The sequence below is a fragment of the Pinus tabuliformis genome, chromosome 3_2 (genome assembly GCF_031772625.1).
Source record: "Pinus tabuliformis cultivar Carrire ecotype Pingquan chromosome 3_2, CPIR1, whole genome shotgun sequence".
Lineage (NCBI taxonomy): Eukaryota > Viridiplantae > Streptophyta > Pinopsida > Pinales > Pinaceae > Pinus > Pinus tabuliformis.
The window spans coordinates 985,530,760-985,542,861 of record NC_142302.1 but is presented as its reverse complement, the minus strand read 5'-3'; positions in this window follow the sequence as shown (position 1 = coordinate 985,542,861).

Genomic DNA, 12,102 nt, shown 5'->3' with positions numbered 1-12,102 from the left:
CATCATAAAGCATTTTTCATGGCTTAATGAAAGGTTTATATCTTTACATCTTATAAGGACTTTTTCAAAATTTTCTAATGGCTCTTCAAACGAATCACCATAAACTGTAAAATCATCCATATATACCTCTACACAATCATGGATTAGATCAGAAAAAATTCCTAGTACTACTCTTTGGAATGTTGCGGGTGCATTATATAATCCAAAAGGAAGCACTCGATAAGCAAAAGTTCCCCATGGAAAGGTAAATGTGGTCTTATCTTGATCTTCAGGTGCTACCCGAATTTGATTATAACAACTAAAACCATCCAGAAATGAAAAGTACTTTTTGCCTGCTAATGTATCTAATACTTGATCGATAAAGGGCAAAGGAAAGTGATCCTTCAAGGTTGCTTCATTCAATTCCATGTTATCAATGCACACTCTCCATTTACCATTCTTTTTGGGTATTATAACCAAAGGAGAAACCCATCGGCTATCTGAAATAGGGTAAATGAAGTTTACATTGAGTAGTTTTTGGAGCTCTTCTTTCACTATCTTCCTAAGATTTGGATTCATCCTTCTTTGAGGTTGTCTGATTGGTCTACTGTTTTCCTCGATATAGATATGATGGATGCAAGTCTTAGGATCAATACCTTTCATATCAGTATACTCCCATGCAAATGCAACAGAGTGTTTTTGCAAGATTTTGGCTAGCTCTTCTTGTTGTGATTTCCAAGTTTTTGTTGATATTTAGTGTTTTACCTGGAAACATTTCAATGGTAGAACTACCAAACTCTTCCATAGAGTAAAGAGACATTTGTCTTGATGATAGATATTCAATATCAGAATCTAACTGAAATTGTGTGTGGTCATATTCTAAAGATGTTCCAAAATTTTCTAATGTGTTCAAAATTTGACTATCTTCACTAATTTCAGAGATAGTAAAGACAGGTTGTATAATATCTTCATTGTCGACCCATTCATTGTCTCCTACTTCTGTAATTGCCTTTGCTGGAGGATACAAATTGAATTTCTTTGTTGAACTACCATCAGAAATATACATATCCCCAGATCTACAACTAATGAAAGCATCAGCTGTGGCTAGCCAAGGTCTTCCTAAGATGAGTGGGTGCCCTCCTAAATTACTCTTGGGAGTCAAAATCATGAAATCTACTGGATATTCCCAAGAATCTAAGGAGACTGAAATATCTTCTAATACACCATCTGGTTTGATTATTGATCTATCTGCAAGTTGCAGTAAGGTGGGTGTAAAAAGAAGATTAGGAAGTTTAAGTTGTTCCATAGTTTGTCTACTCATAATGTTGATAGCAGCCCCTAAGTCAATCAAAGTGTTTGGAATTTCTATCCCATTTATATGTGTCTTGACAATTGGACTACCTGGATCTACATACTTCTGCATGGTAATTTTTCCCATCATGATATCTACAATTTTTCCTACCAGGTGGATTCTTCTTGTATCTCTTGGTTTCCTTCCTGGTCTTTTAAGACTCAACTCCTTTATTGTTTTTGCTAGAATAGGAATCTCTCTAATGGCTTGTAGCAAGGGGATCTTGATATAGAGATTATTTAATTCATCTAGAAAATCATAGTTAGGCAACAAGATTTGTTTTTGCACCCCTTTGTCAATTTGTAATCTTTCAGGGAAAGGAAGTGTGGATGAAGATGCAGGTTGCTCAACTATAGGAGTTGTAGGGGTTGACTCTTTTTCTTTTTCTTTTTGAATGATTGGGTTTTGAAGAGATGCTTCCTTAGAGCCTTTATTGAATTTAAGAGAATCCTTCTCAGAGGTACCTTGCTCTTGAACATCTATATAAGGTTTTTCTAAAACTCTACCAGATCTGAGCTGAACATCATTAAGAGGAACAATCATATAGGTAGGAAATTGTTGTCCTTCTACCATATAAGCATTCTGAGGATTTTTGTTTTTGGGATTTGGCAATGGTTGGGTTGGTAGTTGATTTGTCTTTTGTTGAAATGGAAGCAAGAGTTGAGAATTTGGATTTTGTTGAGAAGGTTGTTGTTGTGGGAATGGCAATGAAAGTTGTGGGTTTTGATTTGGAATTTGTGGATTTTGTTGATTTTGAAAAGATGGAGGATATTGATAAAATTGAGCAAATCTCCCATAAGGATTTTGCATCCCTTGTGCCCATGATTGGTATGGATTTTGAGGTTGGGGCCAAGGTTGTTGCCAAGAATTCCAATTTGGCGGGAGCTGAAAGTTCATAGGATTGTTAAATCCCTAATTTTGTTGCCCCTGCCACGGTCTTCTTGAAACAAAACAAAGGGACTCTATTGAATTTGGATCTTCCTGAAAGATAGCTTTGAGCCCAGGGATTGAAGGACAATCCTTGGTCTCATGACTTTCTGAGCAAATCATACATGTTTCACTAAGGCTCCCTAGAATATCAGTTTTGGACTCATCAAGCATATTGCCAATCTTTGCCCTACTTACTGATCCAGTTGTAGATTTTTTTGCTCTAATAAGAGAAGGATCTCTTGGCCCTTTTCTAGTTTTAGATTTTCCCCTTGAGAGATGGACACATAGTTCTGCTATATCATGAAGTGGAAGTTGAGAAATGTCTCCCTTCCCCATCATGTTTAAAATATCTATCCATTCATCTCTAATGGCTTTCAATAAAAGGGCTTTCAAGGTTTCCTCATCTAAATTACTCATTTTTGCTCTCTTTAAGTTGTATTGAAATCTTTCAAGTAAATCCTCCAAGTTTTCATCTTCTCTTTGCATCATCTTGAATACCTCATCCTTATGATTGGTGGGCATACAATAATCCAGGTATCTATCCAAAAATGTTTGTTTCATATCATTCCAAGTCCTAATAGATTGAGTGACTAATCCCATGAACCATTTCAAAGCAGCTCCTTTCAATGTTGAAGGAAACAGTTTGAGTTTTTTAGAGTCTTCCATATAGTCATAGGTTTGGCACAAGACTTCAAACTCAAATAGAAATGTTTCAGGATCCTCACTTCGCAACCCATAAAAGTTTGGGAGGACAGATGGTGAAATGTTTTTCATTGTTGTATGAGTTTCCTCATCAGCTATAGGGAATCCAAATGAGTTATCTCCTTCCCTATTTCCCCCATTGTTACCTCTACCTCCTCCATTATTTCCTCTTCCTCTACCTCTACCCCCTCCTCCAAATCCATCTACTACTTCCTCTGTCATGATAGTTTCCTCAGAGCCTTCTGGTTCTTTATTAATGGTGAAAGAGGGAGACTTTCTCCCTCTCCCTCTTCTTCAGGTGATTCTACTTCTTTGATTACAATATGTTCCCCTGTAGAAGTGAAGAAAGGTTCTTCTCCTAGATCAAATTTAGTAGATAGTGTGGGAGAATCTCCTAATTCGGCTGTTGCCCCTTGAATTCCAGGAATCCTAAGGCTGGGAGTATGAGTTGGAGATGATGGAGGTGTATCTTGTCTATGCCTTGAAGTAGCTGGAGTTGTGAAAATCAAACTTTTGGCCCTAGCTATAAACCTTCCCCTAGAATCTCTTGCCCTATGCATGTCATTTTTTATTTATTTTTTATTTTTTATTTTATTTTTAAGTTGGGCTAATAATTCTCTTTCTGATCTTCCAGGTCACACTAGGTGCAAGAAGAGAGCATAATCAAGAAATTATTGAACTAATAACTCTCTTTTCTGATCCTCCAGATCACACTAGGTGCAAGAGGAGAGCATACTTCAAGAAGTTATCAATTTTCCCTTTTTTTTTGTAAGAGATCAGCTACCTAGTTACACTTCCCCGGCAACGGTGCCAAAATGTTTAGTCAATTTAGTATGTCCTAAATTGCTACATTAATTATCAATCTGGGAGTCGTAAACTGATGAAGTGTGGCGCACTATATGTGCAAGACAACCTCCTTCTTACTTTTTATTGTTTTCAATTTTTATTTTGTTTTGGGGTTTTTATCTTTGTTTATCTCCTAATGTGAATGGGAAATCCTATTCCTGAGTTTTGAGAATACTTTAGAAGGCAAGTATGGATGTAGATCTTAAGGCAATTATGTCCTTTATGATGATTTCCAGAGCTTAACACTTCAGAGGATCTCAAAACATATTAGTGATGAAATTAATACTTGGACAAGAATGTAAATGTGCAGCTATTCAAATCAAACGAATAATGAACTACTGATCATGAAATCACTATCTCTTCTACTCATATAAATACAAAAAAATAAGTTAATCTACTGCACTCAAACAAATCAAAAACTGCAAACTATTAAAAGTAAAATCAATTCACTTCCCTTATAGTCCGATAGCTCGCCAAGTAGTCTTTTCGGGGTTAAGTTATGGCTCTGGAGATAACGTCAATAACATGAGGAATTGATATCTAAACTAACTAACAAAGCAAATGAAAATAAAATCAAGTCACTTCACTTATAGTCCGATAGCTCGCCAAGTAGTCTTTTCGGGGTTAAGCTATGGCTCTGGAGATAACGTCAATAACATGAAGAACCTGATATCTAATTGTAGAAAAATAAAAGTAACATCAAATCACATCACTCATAGTGCGATAGCTCGCCAAGTAGTCTTTTCGGGGTTAAGCTATGGCTCTGGAGATAACGTCAATGACATGAAGAATTTGATATTTAAACTAACTAAGAAAGCAATTGAATAAGACTGAAATCAAAGCATAACTGGAATTGGAAAGCTAAGAAAATAGAGTCAGCAAAGAGGCTAATCTCATGTCACTAGTTATTGCAAGAATTGTATGAAAATGCCCGGGCCTAGCCTATCCTGAAACACACACTGATCAGTGTTAGAAAAAATATACAATGCTTGAAAAGTCATGTACAGGAATGAAATGTTAACATCATACTAACTTATGAAATATACACAGGTGAACAAACTATGAAATATCTACAATGGAAATAAGACAACAACATATAAAAACTTTACAGAAATAAAGAAACAAAACCTCAGCCAGCAGGGGCCCTCTGCACGGCCTTGGTTAACACACTGTCAGTTTGGAATTACGCTCACACAGTCATGTAAAACAGAGTCTTGTTATATTGAAAAATAGAGGAAGGATCCTCTCATTACAATAGCAGGGCCAATGTCATGGCACAATACATCAACTAACAGCAAGATTACATCAAAAACTAACTAGCTACATGCGTTTGCAAACATGTTATTTATAAAGGAAATTACATAACAGTTTTTGTATGAAACACCTTCAGCAGAGGACACGTAAAAAGACAACATACGTGAGCTTAGCATGATGGTTGCCAAGATCATTCAATCTACCAAAAGGTGGCTATTGGATTTACGTTGTGGGGGTAGTCTACAGTTGTCAAAATGTAGCCATGGATCTAGGAATGGCCTTGGACCCTTCACGTGTTGAAAACAGAGACTTATTTGCTGTAGAACTCCTCGTTTGACTATTATTTGACCAAGGCTTTCCTCTACGAATTTAGCTGAACCAATAGGACCTGATCCATGTCCAGATCATTCCTAAACTACCCACGTGCCTCATTTTATCAACAAAAACAACTGCAAAAAGTCGAGTCAGCTGCAGAAAGTTGCATTCCACAGCTGATGAGAAAAATCTAAGTCAAATAGCATACACAAAAATATAGTTAGAAAACCACTTAAATGCTCTTTTAGAATCGATATGTAATGATTTTTGATAGCTTGTGGGGCACTGGTGAGAGGAAAAAGTCTAGAAAAGTGTGTAGAAGAGATGTAGTTTCAGGGCTCAACATTGATGACCTCTGTTTGGCCATCAGTTTGGGGATGGAAAGCTGTAGACTTAGTGATCTTGGTGTCCAGCATCGATCAGAGGCTAGACCAAAATGTACTGAGGAACCTGTTGTCCTGATTTGAGATGATAGACTGTGGGATCCCAAATTGTACCCACACTCATTCAAATAAGAGTTTAGTAGTGGCTTCTGCTGTGATACTCTTCTTGCACACTGCCATAATGGCCATCTTCGAGAGTCTGTCGATGACCACAAAAACACAGTCATTTCCATGCTTAGTAGAAGGAAGGCCCAACATGTAATCCATGGAGATGGATACCCAAGGTTGACTAGGGGTAGACAGCGGAGTATAGAGGTCTTGTTTCTTGATGGTTGGTTTGGCAATGGCGCAGGCAGTGTAGGATCTTATGCACTTCTGGACATCCTGCCAAAGATTCAGCCAATAGAAATATTTCTGCAGTAATGCCACTGTTTTCTCGACCTCGAAATACCCAACGACCCGACTAGTGTTCTTCCCAAATCATCTTGGCATGCTCACTTGAAGGAACACAAAGGTGTCCCAGGTGGCATAATAGGGCATCCTGGAGGTGCAAATTTGGAACTTGATGACCCTCCAAGAGTGTCTAGTATGTGTGGCTGAATTTCGGGTTGCTTTTGTAGAGAAGTGGCCAATCAGAATTCTCGTGCCCACAAGAGTTGAGCACGATGGTTAACACCATCATCGGCAGTCGGCTGAGGAAATTTGCAACATTATTGGTGTTTCCCTTCTTATACTTGATATTAAAATGGAACTGTTGTAGGTATGTGGACCACTTCTGATGGCGATCATTCTCCAACTTCACTTGTGTCTGTATGAACTACAGGGGCCGGTGGTCTATGTGGATGACTGTTTCCTTCCCCAAAATGTAATGCTTCCATTATCAGCAGGCTTGTATAATGGAATACATCTCTTTGTCATAAGTGGGATACTTTTGAACTGTGTTTGAAAGTGTCTCATTGTGATATGCCACTGGATGCCCCTGTTGAGTAAGGACTACCCCAATAGCATAGTCAAAGGCATCTGTCTTGATCTCAAATGGTTGTTGCAAGTTTGGTAATGTGAGAACTGGTGCAGAGCAAAGGTGATGTTTTGAATTTGTGAATGCCTTCCGTTGAGATTCATACCAAAATAATTTTTCTTTCGCTCCTCCCTTGGTGACTTGAATCAACGGCCAAGTGATATGAGAGAATCCCAACATGAACCTGCGGTAGAAATTGACAAGACCAAGAAATATGCGGAGCTATGTCAAAGTGGTTGGAGCTGGCCAATCCAGAATGACTTGGATCTTGGCTGGATCCATATGAACCCCCCATTCATCAATAATGTATCCCAGATACTGAACCTGGGTCATGCCAAAAGTGCATTTCTCCAAATTTCCACATAGCTTGTGTTGTCGCAATGTTTGGAGAACCTGTCAAATGTGGTGGAGGTGCTCTTCACAACTCTAGTTGAAGATTAGGATGTCATCCAGGTATACCACTACAAATGAGTTGATGAATGGCTGCAAGATGTCATCCATCAACCTCATGAAGGTTTTAGGAGAATTCGTCAACCTGAAAGGCATAACCAACCATTTGAAAAGGTCCTCCTTGGCTTTGAAGGGAGTCTTCCACACATTAGAGGGTTCGATTGGTACCTGGTGATATCCTGATTTCAAGTCGATATTGCTGAAATATTTCCCCCCTTTAGTTGGTCCAGAAGGTCATCAATCCGTGGGATCGGGTACCTATTCCGGAAAGTGACCTTGTTCAACACCCGATAGTTAATACAAAGTCTCCAAGTCCCATCCTTCTTCTGTACCAACATGATCGGGCTCCCACAGGGCGATGAACTCGGTTGTATATTAACTTTCTGCAACAGCTCCTGAATCTGCCTCTTGATTTCATCATTCTCCAGAATGGAGCACCAATAAATTGTTCCATTGGGCAGTGGTGCACCTGGGGTTAGATCTTTTAGTGCTTGACCTGACAGTGGAGAGGTACCCTTGCGGGGGAGGTGAAGATGTCCTCATACTCCTCCACGACCTTGTCCATTTGTTGTTGTCGTGCGGAGGGGCCTTGTATGGAGGTCATGGCCACTGTCTTCTTCTTTCCCTGAGGGTGTATCACCAGGAAAACAAATTTATTGGTTTTGGAAATGAACTTACTGCATTGTTTTGCAGTAACTAAAGATATGGCGATAGGCGGTGCTACCTCCGGTATCCTATACAACTTATTTCCCAAAGTAACAATAATAGCATGAGGCCTTGACTCATACACAACATGTCGCTTCCATAAGTATGGTTGGCCTAATAATACATCACAAACATCAAGAGGAGCAACGTCACATAATACCTCATCCTTGAAGGGGTTGATGTTGTATGGAAGGCGGTACTAGTATCTCATGCAAAGATACCATCGTTGGTGAAGCCACCCGATGGTGTACAGTTGTGGATGTGTCATGGTCGGTAAACCCAGCCGCTTCATGACCTCTACTGAAATGAGGTTCTTTTGGCTCCCGCTATCGACAATGAACTGTAGCGGGGAACCCTTTACCTAGATCTGGGAGTGGAAGATGCGCTCCTCCTCCTTTGGATATTCGGGTTCCTCCTTCTGGATCTTTGTGGTGGAAACAGTGGCATTGGGCTCCACATCAATAATATGCTTCCCTTTGTCAGGTTCTGACTCAGAGTTAGAACATGCATCTGATTCCGAAGCCTTTATCTCGGCCACTAGTGACTGCTCGGCCTGACACTCACTTGTGTTGTGAGTGGAGCTCTTATGGAAGTCACACCACTTTCCCATGTCCTTCTTCAGCTTCGCGGTGTTATTCTTTGCCTTCGGCTTTGGCGGGTTGTCTTGGGCCACCCTACCTTGGATTTGTCCTTTGTTCTATGGTTTGGGGGCCCTTTCCCTTGCTTCGGATTTGCATATCCAAAGTCTCGCTTCTTCTGTTTAAACTTTTGCTCGATCTTGACGGCATATCTGTATGTTGTGCCGAGCGAGGAGATGTCGAGGGACTCCATCTTGTCCTAGATGTACCTGTGTAGGTAGCCATAGTAATTGAGAACCAAATTCTTCTCATAATAATTGATACCCAACTTCATGCGAAGGGTATGAAAAACATTGGTAAACTCCGCCACATATTGGTCCCTTCCCATTGGCAACGTTGTCCACTTTATGTATTTATCCTATAGCTCCCGACAGGGTATTACTGCTCCTTGATGGCATCTCGGAACAAGTTCCAAGTGATTCTGACTTTAAATAGTGAGTTCGTACTTTCATCCTTCTGCTCACAGTAGGTTTCCCACCAGTCCTTGACGTCGGGGGCTCCTTTGAGAAGTGAAAAAAGTGATATTTTCCCGGATGGAAAAACCATGAATGGAAAAATATCCTTCTAGCAAATGTAACCATTTATCTACAATGTCTACATTTATCTAACCCTGAAATATGGGAATGTCAAAGTTAACTTGTACCTTAAAGGGTGTGGTGCTTCCAGAGTAGCTGCCAGAAGTAGATGCATTGCCCTTGGGTAGCTGCTGAAGGATCTGGGTAAATTTGTCCATCATCGTGTTCCTTTGTCACTCGAGGGCTTATTTGAGCAAAATTTTGATAGGATCTCCTGCTCCTCGTCTTTATTTTCATCCGCCATGGGAGACCATCAAGATTTGTGAGGCTGGTCTTGCAAAGGTTCGACCAGTTCAAGCCCTAACTCCTTATAGCCCGACCTCGTTGGGGACATGCAAAGAAAAACAGAGAAAGATCAAACCGCTTTGATACCATTGATCTGAATTTAAACAGGAACGCAAAAAATTACAGATATAACCATAAATACAAAGATGCAGTAGAAATAACACTTCATTCCATTAATGTAAAACACTGAAATATGCTTACAAATAGAATGGAAATAAGACTAGCTCAGGCGATGGTAGCTTATCTCTGAGAAGAGATGTGGTGGCTACATGCCTCTAAACTATGTTACAATGAGGCTCAAAGGCCTATTTATTATTGAGAAACAATGGAAAACCCTAAACATCTAAAAACCTAACCCTAGGAGATGAAGCGCCAAACTATGGGCCCCATTTGGGTAAATTGGTACATCAACTTCCCGGGGTTGTAACTTTGGCATACGATCTCCATTTGACGTGCACAATACCTTGTTAGAAATATCTATCTGAGGAATACAACTTTTGAGTGAGCAACATCAATCCATGGCCCATGTTGCTTTTGATTTTCCAAAAAAACGTCGTTTAGGGCCTCAAAACGGCTCTAGAAGTTCAAGACCCGAAAAACTGCCAAAAATAGTAAATTGTGCTACAAATAAGGAAACTAAAAAAATGAAAGAAACAATGGTGGGGGTCCAAGTGGAATAGGTGGGTGGCCACCAATATCCACCTAGATCATTCCTCCCCCATTAGGAAGCAATGGTCCCCATTGCATTGAGTTCCTCCATGAGATGAGGAAACTTCTGTTGAACTTGGTCCCTGGTGAGCCACTTGCCTTGGTGAAGGAGTTGTCCTGCTTTGAAAACTTGATATAGTTGGATCCTTTGTTGTCGGGTGTTCTTGATCTTCATGTCCATGATTCGATCAGTTGTGGCTTGTTCCATGCAATCTGGATTTAACCTTGTAGGTGTGAGCTATTCTGCAATGTCTGATGTGTCTAGCAATGGTGGGAAGTATGGTCAAAGGCGGTCCACATTGAACACTAGGTGCAGGCCAAGGAATGGGGGAATCCTGAGTTCAAATGCATTGTCTCCCATAGCCTTAGTAATGGTGTAAGGACCATATCGGAGTGGTCTGAGTTTCTGATAGGCTCCGGTAAGGCGTTCCTTTTGCAAATGCAACCAAACTTTGTCGCCCACCTGAAACTTGTGTGGCACCCGATGTTGATCATGTCGCTGCTTGTACTTGGTATTCGATTTATCCATAATGTTGTGGACTTGCTAGCAAATATGTTGGATGTGCTCGATGAAGTTGTTTACCTTATCAATTTCGGACTGGACATGAGCTGAATCAGCCTGAGTAGCTACAAATGGCATGGTCACATCAATGGGACATAGTGAATGGAATCCCAAGCCCACTTGAAAAGGGTTGTGGCTAGTCGAGCTGTGGAGAGCCCGGTTATAGCTGTGTTGGACATAGGGGAGGCTCTCATCCCATGTGTGTGGATTCTTTGAGTTTTACATGCACATAATTTGTACGATCATCATGTTGACGACCTTTGCTTGGTCATTAGTTTGGGAATGGAAAGTTGTGGACTACGTGAGCTTGGTGTCCAACATTGACCAGAGGTTGGACTAAAATGTACTGTGGAACCTTCTCTCCTGATCTGAGATGATAGACTATGGGATCGCAAAGTGTACCCACACTCATTCAAAGAAGAGTTTAGCAGTGGCTTCCACTGTGATACTCTTATTGCAGGCTTCCATAATGGCCATCTTCGAGAATCTGTCGACGACCACAAAAACACAGTCATTTCCATGCTTAGTAGAAGGAAGGTCAGACATGTAATCCATGGACATGGATTCCCAAGGTCGAATAGGGGTAGGCAACAGAGTATAGAGGCCTTGCTTCTTGATGGTTGGTTTGGCAATGGCACAGGAAGTGCAGGATCTGATGTACTTCCTGACATCCAGTCGAAGATTCAGCCAATAGAAATATTTTTGCAGTACTACCACTGTTTTCTCGACCCCAAAATGCCCAACGACCCAACTGTAGTGTTCTTCCAAAATCATCTTGGCACGCTCGCTTGAAGGAACACAAAGGTGTCCCAGGTGGAATAATAGTGCATCCTGGAGGTGAAAATTTGGAACTTGTTGACCCTCCAAGAGTGTCTGGTATGTGTGGCTAAATTCTGGGTCTCTTTTGTAGAGAAGTGGCCAATCAGAAGTTTTGTGCCCACAAGAGTTGAGCACGGTGGTTAACGCCATGATCGGTGGTTGGCTGAGGCAATCTGCAACATTATTGGTGCTGCCCTTCTTATACTTGATATTCAAATGGAACTGTTGCAGGTATGTGGACCACTTTTCATGGCATTCGTTCTGCAACTTCACTTGTGTCTGTATGAACTGCAGGGGTCGATGGTCTATGTGGATGACTATTCCTTCCCCAAAATGTAATTCTTCCATTTTCGGCAGGCTGCACAATGGAATACATCTCTTTTTCATAAGTGGGATACTTCCGGACTGTGTCCGAAAGTATCTCAATGTGATATTCCACTGGATGCCCCTGTTGAGTAAGGACTATCCCAATAGCATAGTCAAAGGCATCTGTCTCGATCTCAAATGGTTGTTGCAAGTCTGGTAATGTGAGAACTGGTGTAGAGCAGAGGTGATGTTTCAACTCTGTGAATGCCTTCTATT